Genomic DNA, 13,322 nt, shown 5'->3' on the forward strand with positions numbered 1-13,322 from the left:
TGTTGTTGTTGTTTTTTTTGTTGGTCACAACGACGTCATCGCCATTGATGCATATATTCTGAATTCATTGGCTTTTCGAAAAGCATGCACAATGTATGCTCATTGTATGTGCTATAGAAAATGCGAGCGAGGCAGAGAGAGAAGCTACTGTGTATGTTTTTTTTTGGTTACTTCAGCCTCAGATTGAATGCATTTGAGCGGACGAAAGTAAAGTGAAAAGCAAACAAAAGGTGTAATAATGGGCTGCTAAATGAAAAGCGTCTACTTTGCAAAATGCAATGGAAATTTTCACCAATAAATGTATGGCCATGCAATTGAACCTCGATATTCGTTCGTTCGTTCGTTCGCTTTTTTTCAACGCTATCCAACATTTTACACGGAGCTTGTGGGATATAGATATAGTTAATGACTTGGTATGTGTGTGCGTGTGTTTTCATTTACACACCCTTTCAATGGGCTTTATTTGTTTTTGTTCCTGAATGAATGCGCGCGGGCGGGAGAGAGAAAGTAAGAAGCACAATGTACTAGCCCAGTTTTCATGACGTAAACTGCTTTTTTTTCACCAAATCCAAAATGAAATGGATGAATGTGAAAGGGAAAAAAGAACACAAACTCTATTCAAGCAATAACGCTTTATTTGCCTTTAGCTTCACATTTCATGCACGTCTCATCCTTGCATAAGTTGGTTTTTATTTTTTAGGTCATGTTCGATGTTGTCTTTCACCCGAAAAAAAGCACACACACAAAGAAAGGCACAATTCTATTCTATTCTCGACATGTAGATATATTTTAATGGGACAGCAAAGGCATGATTGAGGGTGCATCACAGCAGAGAAGATAGAGGGAAAAAATCGTATCTATATTTAGATTGGGACCGACGTACCATCAAATGTATGATGCACAAATAGAAATGTGTAAACCATGTCATACAGAAGATAACGGGCGTCCGTTGTTCTCACAAACAACAAACAACATTCACTGTTTACGTAGTTTGCATATATTTATCATGGCACTAAGGAAACGAAATTCGAGAGGTTTTCCTTTTTGGCTCGCTCTCTCTCTCTATTTTCACGTGTTTTTTTTTATTTTTCCAATGGACAATTTGAATACGCTCAAGAGACTCAAAGTTTTATCTCTGCGAATAGCAAATTATACCGAATATGGAAGACCGTTCAAATTGAAAACGTAGATACATTCCATAGCTTTCTGCTCAAAAGGTCACCCGAAATACTCATGAATTCTGATTGAAATAAACATTTTATTTCCTTTTTTTCTCTTTGTATTGCCCAATCTTGGATTTTGAATAGAAAGACGACTATTTGCTTTGATAGAAATGAATTTAATATCATTTTTGTTTCCAAATATGTTTCGGATTTTCTTGTTTGATTGAGACTATGTGAACGAGTCGTTTTCATAATTGCATGCACCAGTTGTCAATGCAAACATATTATAAAGTTTATAATGCAAGCAGTCGACTGTTTTGAAATTAGTTTCCTATGAATTTAATTCAATCCAATCTCAATTCGGTTTAATATGAGCAGCTTTGCAATACAGCTGCCGTTAGTCAATTTTCATCATGGTATTTCATTCAATGCTACTTTGTAAGGCAAGTTTCTACTTCCACTGATATTTGCATGAAATGCATTCATTTGTCGTTGACTGATAACCACAAATAAATGCCTTCAAATTGATTAAATACATTTCTCTATAGAGACGCATTGAAATATCAACATTCCTGACGCTATTCGTCGTAATCGAAATATTATCTCGTTTTCGGTATTTATGGATGTTGATTCCGCTTGCCGCTGTTGATTTCAAATTCGTAACAAAAATAGGGCGTTGTGGAACAACAGTCAGTATTTGTATGGTAAGATGAAGTCAAAATGAAGTCAAAATACATTCATCAACATCAAAACTGAGAATTTAATGGAGAAATAGCGTTGAAAACGTGCAGAAGTTAATGAAACGTCTGAAATGCACTCTAATAGCCTCACTGACGCGAAACTGATATTATAGTTTGGCAAGTTTATTTCATTTGACAATTTTCAATTTTATTTACTGACGTTTACTGACTGTGAATTTTTTTCCACATCTTCAACCCACGATTAATTGCTAAAATTTCTAGTTACTTCGAGTATTAGTTTACTATTTGGTAAATCAGATCAGATTTGATTCAATTCGATATCACAAAAACCAGACTCAATAAGAATGATGACGAAAAATTCTCTTTGTACACACATTTATTTGATACAACAAAATCATATCGAAATTTGCTAAATTAATGCAATTTCGAGAAATATTTGAATGAAAACTTAAGATTTCTGATGGTTTTTCGATGTCACCATATGCAACCGCAGGTATAACAGAAAGATATTGCACATTTCGTTGGCAGCTTTGGCATACGGCGCTTTGTTGTGTGAACGACCGGAGGCTTTATCGTGGCTAGCTTGATGTCGGACGTTGGCTTCCCTGCAACAGTGTTGAATTAGATTCGATTCGGGTGTTCATGGCTTTATATATAGCAACGCTTCCTGATATGCAGAGAATATCTGCACATAGATTTATTCAAATAAACTAAAAATATCAAATAAATTTATCGACATTTTTCATGCATTACGATGTTTCAACGCATTCGCAGTATAAAATTCATGTTCCTTGCCAAGTCAAATTTGAGGCTGATCCCAGCCGAATACAGCAAAATTGACTTGGCACCCAGAAGAGAATATGAACTTTGTACTGTAGAAGCGTTACAACAACGCAACGCATGAAAAATATCGATAAATTTATTTGAATAAATCTATGTGTAGACATTCTCTGCTGATATGATTACAATGTGTTTACAATAAATTGATTAATTAACTCAAAAAAGTGTACACTGAACTGTGTTGCAAAGCAAAAGTACAAACAATTGAACTTCTTGTTTTTCTTCTGCATTTTTTGGGGCAAAATAAAATTCAAATGAAATTCTTAGCTTGGATCAGTGCTTAAATCACGACTCGCCCAGCAATAAGCGCGATGGCAACCGGCTTCATTCGAACAGATTGACTTATTCCCAGCCGCATGTTCAGTGTGGAAAAGTTCCAAAGTGACGAGAAATGGATGTCAAAATAACGTTTAGTTCCGACTCAAAATTCAAATTCGACTTTCCACAAACGACATTAAATGACACACGATACACGACCAATGTAAGAAATACGAGGATGATTGTTGAAATCATCTTCCCAGTGGGATTATATGGTTTTGGTTTAGTCATTCAAAGGACTATTTATACGATTGTTGATTTGAAACGTGACATTTTCTTTGACATTTTTTTTTAATTATCAGTTTACATGCTTTCAATCATGTAATGGGAAAATAGAATACTTTTAACATCATATTCGATTGCCATTCAGATGTTATCAGTGTGAAAAAAACGTTGATATAAAAAACTTCCGGGTGTATCACAAAAATATACACACTGTAGTGGAGTATATATACTCCCACAATCCATCCCCAGTCGGAATTTCCCACAGGGACTCTTCATTTGTTCAAATCTACTCTTCCTCCGAAATATGGTCTCTGCATTCCGACAAGTGTTGACGATCCGTGTATTGATTGGAATCGAACAAACTACAAGTGTGAGGCTCTAATGGCATTAGTTTTGTTATTGACATTCGGTTTAACAACAAGCCCTCCTTCCACCAAAAAAGTCGGTCCGCTTGTTTTCAGTATGTTGTTGATTTATGAGACGCCACCAATAATAACAAAACGTTATAAAAAATACTGTAATTAAATGGAAAATAATGCCCTTGGGTCCACTAATCGGATGATTCATATCACTTGTTTGTTATCATTTAATGGAAATAAAGGTCAACATATTTATGACAATGTTAACATGAATGAACCGACACAGTCGAACCTTTTCGAATTTTAATCGAATATAGTTGAAAAAAAAAAACAATGATTTGACATTTCCGTTTTTTTTTTTGGTTTTATTCAGAGAATGACCTTTTCATCATAGTTCTAAAATATGTTCATTCCCCATTGGTCATGTTCTTTTCTTCCTTCGAAATGATAGAAATTGTAACAAAAATAAATGATGTGGTTGATTTTGGTTCACCATGCTGAGTTACTATTTGAATAACTCTCATCGGGGAAAGAATAAATTTAAGCTTTATTGCTGTGCACATGTTTTATCAACTGACTTTGGAAATCCCCAGATAATATTAATCAAAAGTTGTTAGTTTTAATTAAACGAACGTTCATATTCTTTTTCAGAGAACTGTTTCGTTCGACGTCGTCCATATTCCTCGAATGGAATGTGACCGTTACCACTTTTTTTTTCAACTTTGACATCTGTTTCATTTTTGTTTGTTTTTTTTTTAATTCTTTTTTTCTAGTATCATTGTGCACTCGGTCAACCCTTTGTAACAAGCTAAATCGTAATCATAATTATTTACGTGTTTCGTTCTATTTGAAAAATCAGTTACTTGCTAAAGATGGCCTTCCTACAGGATTTTCAAATCATCGTCATCTCGTTAGAATTGGTAAGAAAATAGATTTCGCACATTTTACGTCTTCTACTTGGATAAAAAAAAACATTGAAAACTCAATGTTTGACGCATTTCAAATCTTTACTAAAAAAATCCAAGTCAAACGTCACAGCCATGCACATTCGCACTGTTCCGATATTCGCCTCTTGATAACCGTAAAACCAATTATTCCGAGTAAAACCAATGTTTATTTAATGAAGTGATAAGTAATGACGCCGTTGATTGAGCTGACTGTTGACGTTGGTATTTCCAAAGAAATGTAATCATTGCAATTCCTGGAAAAGTGTCCACTTAGTTACACGAGACTTGCATATAAATACCCGTGTGATGTACAGAATTGAAAATAATTCGCACCGAAACGATTTAACGTGATGTCAATTCAATCGGAAACAGTATTTGCGTTCCTGGCGTTAATTGTGTGTTGCATCGCATTGCATGCAGTTAGTGGGAAACCGAGTACAGTGGAGGATATTCAGTCAAATACAATAGATGTTGAAATAGTAGACGCGGATAAAACAACATTGACAGCCGAATCAAAGCTACCACCGAAATGCAGTAATTATACGGGCTGTAACAAAGGCCGTTGTTGGAAATGGTGCGACAGTGCAGATAGTAGTAAATGGTGTTTTACAATGAAAACACATGCACAAAGCTATGATTTTGCTTTGTGTACAACGCATTCAGACTGTGACAAGTGCTGGCACTGCGGCGGGCCGTGCAAATAGGTTGAAAATGTGGAGCATCCTAGACGTAGACACACAAATCACATTGTTTAGAATAATAAGAGACGAAGGAGATTAAAAAAATCAAACGAATAATGGATAAAAGAGAGTTTTTTTCTTCATGAAACTTCAAACATTTGTCGTAACACTGGAATTTTCTCCACCCAAGAATAGCCTTCATGAAAATGTTTCGAAAAATCTATATGTTGGCAGTCAGCTTAATTCGAAAAAAGACGGTGAACTGTCTTGAAGACACGATAAGATTAGCTTTTGTGAATATAGTCTGGGGGGCATTTATGCGTCGGTTTATTTGGCGTGCATTTTTTCGGGAGATAAACTCGCCGAATGAATGGCAAAAATTGGGTGGGACTTTGACTTCGTGTGATGTGTTGAGCTGTGTGATGTGTGTCTTGAATGGTGTTGGAAGAAAATCGTGCGGATGATAATCGTGCGTGTAGCAAAAGCGTCTCTAAAGTTTCGTCAACCCTGTTTCTGTCTCGCACTTGAGCGCACGATGAAAATTTTCCAGACAGACGCGACCAGGCCTCATAAAATGTGTTATACATTTGAACATGCGAACGCGCACCAATAAATACCAAACGTTTCTACATACAAGTGGAATTTGTAGCAACGATCCTCAATTCAACTGTAGTATAATGGTTTTAATAACAATAAATTCACACAGCAAACGCACATAACATTTTAAATGTCTTTCGGCCGAGCAAGCACACAGCATACGCGCGCGTGTGTTTTTTCATTTTTCAAAACCATGATTCTTGTTCACGCACTCAATGGTTCTCAACATCTCACGCCACTTTTTGTGTTTGAGCGTCAACATTCATGCAAGAGAGCATCAGATGTGATTGTTCTGCGTGTGAGTTGGTGTGTTTCAGCAAGCGCATTGCACAAATTGCCTCAACGACTGGCAATTTAACGCAACTTTATGCGTGTGGCATACATGCGGAATTATTTTAAGCAAATCAAAATAAATTGCTCTGCACGCTATACTCACACTGTTGCTGTTGATGATATTTTAAAAAAATATTAGAGACTAGAGAGAAAAAACTTTTTTCCTTTCTTTAGCTTTGATTGTACGCGGGCTTGAATCTTAGAATTATACAAACAATATACAGTTTTCAAGTGAAGCACACTTGGTGAATACTAGAGAGTGAACAGCAATTGTTGATGCTACACTTCAAGTCGCACATTTTATTCTCCGACTTGAGCTAAACTTAATTCACTTGCTAATCGAGAATGAAATGTACGAAAATGCTTTAGCTGCCATACACTTGTATCGGCAATTATGCTAAACTCAATTCATGAGTGAGATTGCCTTTAAGAGATTCTTCACATTTTAAAACACTCCGAATAATTGCAGCTTATTTCCAAACATTTTTTTCTTCTTCTGCTTCGACTTATTTTTCACATATTTCTAATCTTTGGAGTATGAATAAGAGAGAAGTGAAACTTGACCGTGTTTCATGGTCGTCTTCGTTGAGGCTTAAGCTTATTATCTTGATGAATGCACGGACATGGAGGGCTCTCTGTAACATATCAAAAGAATCGACATGAACTTTATTGAATCTGTTATACGCACCAATGATTTTTCGTTTTTTTTTTCTCTCTTCTCTACCATATTCAACGGTCGAGTTCCCAATCTATTGGACGAGAATGTTCTGATTGGTATGAGAAAAGAAGAAATTCACACTTATTCCACCGTCGTCGGCACATCGATAAATAAATTGTCTTTGAAAAGCACTTATTTGCAGTGATTTGAGCCACTTTTTTCATCCTCTTCTTTTCCATTCCAAAGATTGTTTTTTGTTCGACGAAAGGAAAATCGTTTCAAACATATAACTGCCAAATGCAATATCAATGAATCGCCAGAGTACGTAGAATTTGCGATAAATTCTGTACTAGGTCGATGCTCCTCTGCCAAATTTTTTTCTTCTCCTTGCTTTCATCTTTACCCAGGCACAACAGTATAAAATGTCAAGCGCAAAACATATGTGTTTAAACCGTTATCAATATTTTTTTCGGGGGCGCCTTTCAACAGACGTGTCATTTTACCTGGCACTTGAAATTTGATATTCAACCATACCGAATTTCAAAGTCGATGCGGCTGGCGTAGGTAATCGATACCAACGCCAAATCAAAACATCGACTAGACAGAGTACATATTGCATTTAATCTACACCAAATGCCAATGCCAATAACGATTTTTTTTTTTCGTCTCTCTTTCTCTCTCACTGGTTTCCCAACCGAACGTATGTCAATGATCTCATCGAACAACACGATGATTGTTTGTGTCAATACTTCTACAATGATTTGATTTCCATTTCGATTTATGTGTCTTGTTGCGCTGCAATCTCAGCGTATTGGTTCAATGCAATCACATATTTTATTTATGAGCGCTCTATCACAAGTGAAAGTAGACGAGCAAAAAATTGGACCCAAATTGCAACACCACGTTAAATTTATCGACAGATGCGACAACAGAATTTGGCAGTTCGAATCTAACCACGACCATCATAAACAAGCAAATCGAAAACAATTTTTTGCGGTGCATCAAAGGTGAGATGGATGGCATCTAAGGATGAAACACGCACACATGCAAATACATTTACATGCGCTAGGATTTTTCGAACGAATAACCTCTTTACTCTCCCCTAAATTGAAATTCTCTCTTTCTTCTTCAAATAACTTTGAACTAACTCTGGAAAATAACAGTAAACAAATCGGTTATCTGCTCCGGAAACTACAAATTTTAACGCGTATTTGTTATTGCTTGCTGTCACTTTTTCTGTTTGTTTTCAATGCAGCAAAAAACAAAAATATCCAAGGAAAAAAAACCGTACGCATTATGAACGATTTGCACATGTTGTGAGCCATGAGAGTGCTTGTTGATAATATTTTTTGTTTCTCAACGAATTCTTTTTGTTACAAGTACGTCTGAATGGTTTTTATCAGCACCCAACGATGTGTCGGCGAATCGGGAACCGTTTGATCGTGTTGATTGTTGACATTGGTTTTCCCAAATAATAACAATCCATCGGAATTACCGGAACGTATCCGGTGATATGAGCAAATGACATCTAATATAAATAATACGATGCACGGCCGTATCGACGGCAGTTTCATCAAATTTACTCAACGAGATGGCCATTCAAGCGAAAATTTTGTTTGCATTCCTGGTGTTGATAGTGAGCTGTGGCCTTATGAATCCTGTCACTGGCAATTCGAATGCAGCCGACGAGCCAAACAGTAACGATGTTGGAATTGGTGATTTTCCTGAAACAATATTGACAGCAAAGCAAACATCATCGAAACGCAATAATTATGCGGGGTGTAACAAAGGCCATTGTTGGAAATGGTGCGATGGCATCGATGACGGTAAATGGTGTTTCACAACCAAAACATATGCAGACAGCTACGATTTTGTGCCATGCACCAACGATTCGGACTGTGACACTGGGCTACATTGCGGCGGACCATGCCGAATTAAGACAACACTGAAAAAAGTATTGCATCACTTACGATGGTTAGAACATATCAAAAATCCTAGTATTCGCTATTGAAATCTAGGGGCTTCACGCAAAATTTTCAACCATTGAATTTGTGTAGTGATAAATAAATAGTAATAAGTTTTAACGATTGTTATGAATTTGAAACGATACAAATAAATTTTGGTGAATTCTAGTGAATTTGTCGATAAATTAGATTTCACAGTCTTGCCAACTTAGCTGTCAAACTAAGTGTCGAACCTAGTGTTTAGCAATGAAAAGGGTCGGTAATACAAATTCTTGTAATTTTTTCTACTCACATAAATTCACCAAAATTCACCAAAATTCACCAAAATTCACCAAAATTCACCAAACTCCTCAATATTCATTCAATTCAAATGTGAGAGTTTTCGTGAATTCATGTGAGTTTCAGCGTGCAAGAATGGATTTTACCGGATTATACGTCAATAGAATAAATACTTGTTGTTTTTGAATCATTTTTTGAGTGCGTGAAGCCCCTAGATTGAAATTTAAGGAATAAAAAGATTTGAATGAAAAAAAAGGAAATAAAAAAATTCGACTTGAAAAACTAAGAAAAACAACTTTTTATTGAAATATTCATCGATTTGATTGGTGCAAAATAAGATAACGTTTCGCCTTTCTGTTCGGAACGTTGAAAGTTCCAGCCATAAACGTTTTTTTGTGTATATAAATACTTTTTTAGTTCTCGCCATCAGTTTGCTAAATAAAGTAAACGTAGAAATAAGTACGCATTAAAATGAAATCGAACGAGATGTGCGCACAATAACGATGCAGTCAAATTGCCTTCAATGTTGCATATAAAGTCGTATTGATAAGAATTGAACTGAAAATGACAATGTAATCAAAGTTCATTGCGTCAACATTTTCAAGATATTGATTTAATTGCGTCTCAATTTTTACTGCTTTTCAATTTATATTCCCTTTGGCTGTTCCGTCAATGTTGTAGCATTCCAAATGTTTGTCATGTCATAGTAGTGGATGTTGATCTAATTGTGGATTCATTACAATTCAATCAGAAGAAGAATGACATTAAGCAAGCAGAACACACAGTTTCAACGGTTAATTAGTACCTTTTACTGTGGTGAACACAAAATAATAAACCAAGAAGATATGAGTGAAGCTTGACGTTTTCTTTTAGATGTTTGGATTTTTATTGTACTTTGACTATTATTTTATCTTCGACTTTTCTTTTACTTTTTCATGACACTATCAATTTTTGGATTGTTTTTTTCTTAACGAAGAAACGAATTTTTAATTTTTTCCATCAAAAATTTCCCATCTTTTCGTATCCACTTGATTACGTTAATTTCACTCAAATTACCAATTACTTTCATTCCTAGTACTGTTTTAATAGTTAGTTCTCGATAAATTTCTCGATAAAAATGCACAAATGTTTCCTTTGTCACACGGCCAGCATGGATTACAGTCCGAATTTCTTTTACACTTTGTTGTGATTTCAGGTGAGCTCGGAACATCAATTGTTTAACATCTAGAACCATATGTATGCATTGTATCCTTTGCACATCTTTTCCAACAAACTCCCATGTTACAACCAGCTTGAGCAGAACATGGTGGATGTCTTTTATTCATAGCAAAGCTCGAATATCCATCATTTTCATCGGAATTTTGATTAGAACCTCCGTAGATATTGAAACTTTCGTCCGAACCGAATAGCCAATCCAAAGTTTTGTAATTAAATGCACAATCGCTAAAACCGATGAACAGCAACAATAAAACAAACGCACTGGTCGAAGTCATTTTCATGATTAACATTCGCTGGAAACAGACTTGGCTCATTCATCTGTCTCTGTGCATCAGCTATCGCAATAACATATTCAAATATAGAACGGGAGATAGTACAATCTTTAGGCTACAGTCGAACAGAGCTAATGATACTTTGAACATTTATTTAACTTGAATTAAATGAATCAGTAAACTGATTGGAATATAAAAGAGGCGTTGCAGCAAGCATCAAGTCGATAGAGATTAATCATAATTCGGTTTTTAAATAATTGATTTTGTATTTGTATCATTTCATTGAATGAAACTAGGCAAAAAGAACTAGCACAACAATTGCAAAAACGAATTTCGGCTTGGACAATATATTCGTTTACTTTATGATTGATTGTAGGCTTGGATGCAACCGATTTTGGTTTACTTTCGCGGGCATATTTATATTGCATTTTTTGACATACTGCTAGATCAAGCGGTGATAAAAAATGGTTCAAAATTGAAAAGAAAATCTAAGGACAAAATCAGGAACAATTGTCGGTGTCGGTGCATGACGAAAAGAAGAAATTGAAACCATTCAAACCGTATATAGATTTGTAATGCACTTTTTCTTCGGAACTTTCAGTGGAGATTTCTATTTATGGGCTATGCATTGGTTATCACTTAGCCCGTGAATAAACACAATGAATTCAATCACTAAAATGAGTCTGCGAACCGATTGTAAGTGTTGCAGCGAGAATAATTTCCGATAAGGAATAAGTCGACGGTTTATTTTATTTTTATTCCTTTATCGTTTCACTAATTTTCTTGTTCAAATGCATGAAATGATTATTGAAACACATCAATTTAAAATAACAAATTCAACATTTTACTTTAATTGAACACTAACAGTTTTAGAACTAAAAACGTTTGTGGTAAAATTATAAATTGTCGTTTTTCGAATATTGCCGAAAAAATGCCAACATTTTGATTCAAAATTCATCATCATCATCATCATCATTGCGCCGAAATGATCCTCCCATCGCCCACTTATGACACTGTTGATCACTATTGCAACCAGTTGAAGTTCGGAACTCTGAGTACAATGGACTGGAACTTCTTCCTTTTGAGCTCGATTTTGGTTGTTTCATCACGCACCGCGACCAACAATATTTACTCTCACAACCATATTTTATCGATTGTTTGGGACAAATTGGTTGCGTATTTTCATTCACCGATGGATCAACCGCTCCAATTTCGGTTTCGACGTCTTCTTCTGTGCTCGAATTTGGTTTTCCGTTGACACCGTTCAATGAAACGAGGCAAAAAACTAGCACAACGAGTGTAAAAAGGAATTTTCGGTAGAAAAACATTTTAGAACTTGTCTGCTATTGAATTCAAATGAAACTGACGTCAATCTGGACTGCTCTGAGTGGGCGTTTTCAATCTTGACGATAAACGTTAAAAATTTGTGCTCTTGCTGATTTAGATGAATTTATGCCAACTAAAAATCGTTGATAATAGCTCTCGTAGTCTACGTTAGTGTGACAATTTTTGTAAGTGCTGCGCATTATCAGATGGGTAGTGTTCTGTATTCGAACATTGCATTCGGCCCAACAACATCCATCTTTACAATCAAATTTTCCGTTCGTACAATGTTGGCGGTTTGTTCCATTCATCGGCAGTGTGACCATTTCAACACCTTGCTTTGCGTTTGAGGATGGCTTTGCATAGGTATTGTTAAATAAAATAAAACTAAGCATAAAATTGGCAACACAAATGTAGCAACGAACTTTGGTGTGAAAAAACATTTTTGTTTATTTTATATTTTAATGTAGACTTGAATGCACTTTGATTTGAATGCAATCGACTTCATTAAATTCTTTGTTTGTGTATATATTGCAGTTCTTGACACATTTCAGATCAAGCAATGGGAGGATATGGTTTATAATCATTTGTGAAATCCAAAAACAAGATTAGATTTATTTGTCAAGATTACATTAATTTAAAGCAAAACAAACTGAAACGGTTCTTCTAAGTAATCTGACAACTCCTTTCGAAATGCATTTTTTTCGTTGCAATCTTCCGTCGAGATTTTTCCATCAATTGCGTTATCAAACATGTATCACTAAGATGAAGCAGTTGATCGATTGAAAAAAAAAAGATTTAGAAAAAAAAAATGTTCAAGCATGAGTCAAATCGGAATAAAGAATAACTCGATGGTTTACTTGAGTTTTGATTTATTTGTTGTTCTTTTTTTTATCAATCTACATCTTTTTACTGCACAAGAAAAGTGTTTATTGAAAATGTTGATGATAAAAAATTCGCATTTTTTCGATCTTGCCAGCTAGAGGGTTAATATAAAAGTGACAAGTATTCAACTTGATTTCTTCATATAAAAGTATTGAAAAAAAATTAACTCGTCAATCAAATATTGACAATTAGAATGGACAGTTTTGATCGAAAAAAACTGCATTGTAGATGAGAAACTCTTTAATAACCATTAAAAGGTCTAACACGATTAAAATTAGTTGAAATTTACACTTTGATTATTTTCAGCGCACTCTTGATTAGTAGTGCAACCAGTAAAAGTTCGGCTCGACGATTTTGATGTACTAGAAGAGCTTCTTTCAGGATCCGATTGCACTTGTGATGCGGACTCGCATTCAGACCAACAATAGCCAGCATCACAACCGTATAGTGGATTGGCACAGTTTTGATCATTTGAAAAATGAATCTGATTCAAATTATTAAATGGATTCCAAGGTACAATCTGATGCAATCTATTGGACCAATTCTGATGTTCAAACAAA

The 13,322-nt window shown here is 35.3% G+C and overlaps 1 protein-coding gene and 1 long non-coding RNA gene across 5 annotated transcripts in view; both read right to left on the reverse strand.

Moving 5' to 3' along the window:
- Positions 1–13,322, reverse strand: part of LOC129565436 (1-phosphatidylinositol 4,5-bisphosphate phosphodiesterase classes I and II) — a 124,135-nt gene that overhangs the window by 83,004 nt on the left and 27,809 nt on the right. The gene's annotated exons all lie outside the window — the stretch shown is intronic.
- On the reverse strand, positions 9,339–13,316 carry LOC129565444 (uncharacterized). The gene is made up of 2 exons (XR_008687615.1): positions 9,870–13,316; positions 9,339–9,785 (listed from the first exon to the last, which is right to left on the reverse strand). It is a non-coding gene; the product is annotated as an uncharacterized LOC129565444 (long non-coding RNA).

The sequence above is a fragment of the Sitodiplosis mosellana genome, unplaced genomic scaffold (genome assembly GCF_009176505.1).
Source record: "Sitodiplosis mosellana isolate CC-2019 unplaced genomic scaffold, AAFC_SMos_1.0 Smas_scaffold_2, whole genome shotgun sequence".
Classification (NCBI taxonomy): domain Eukaryota; kingdom Metazoa; phylum Arthropoda; class Insecta; order Diptera; family Cecidomyiidae; genus Sitodiplosis; species Sitodiplosis mosellana.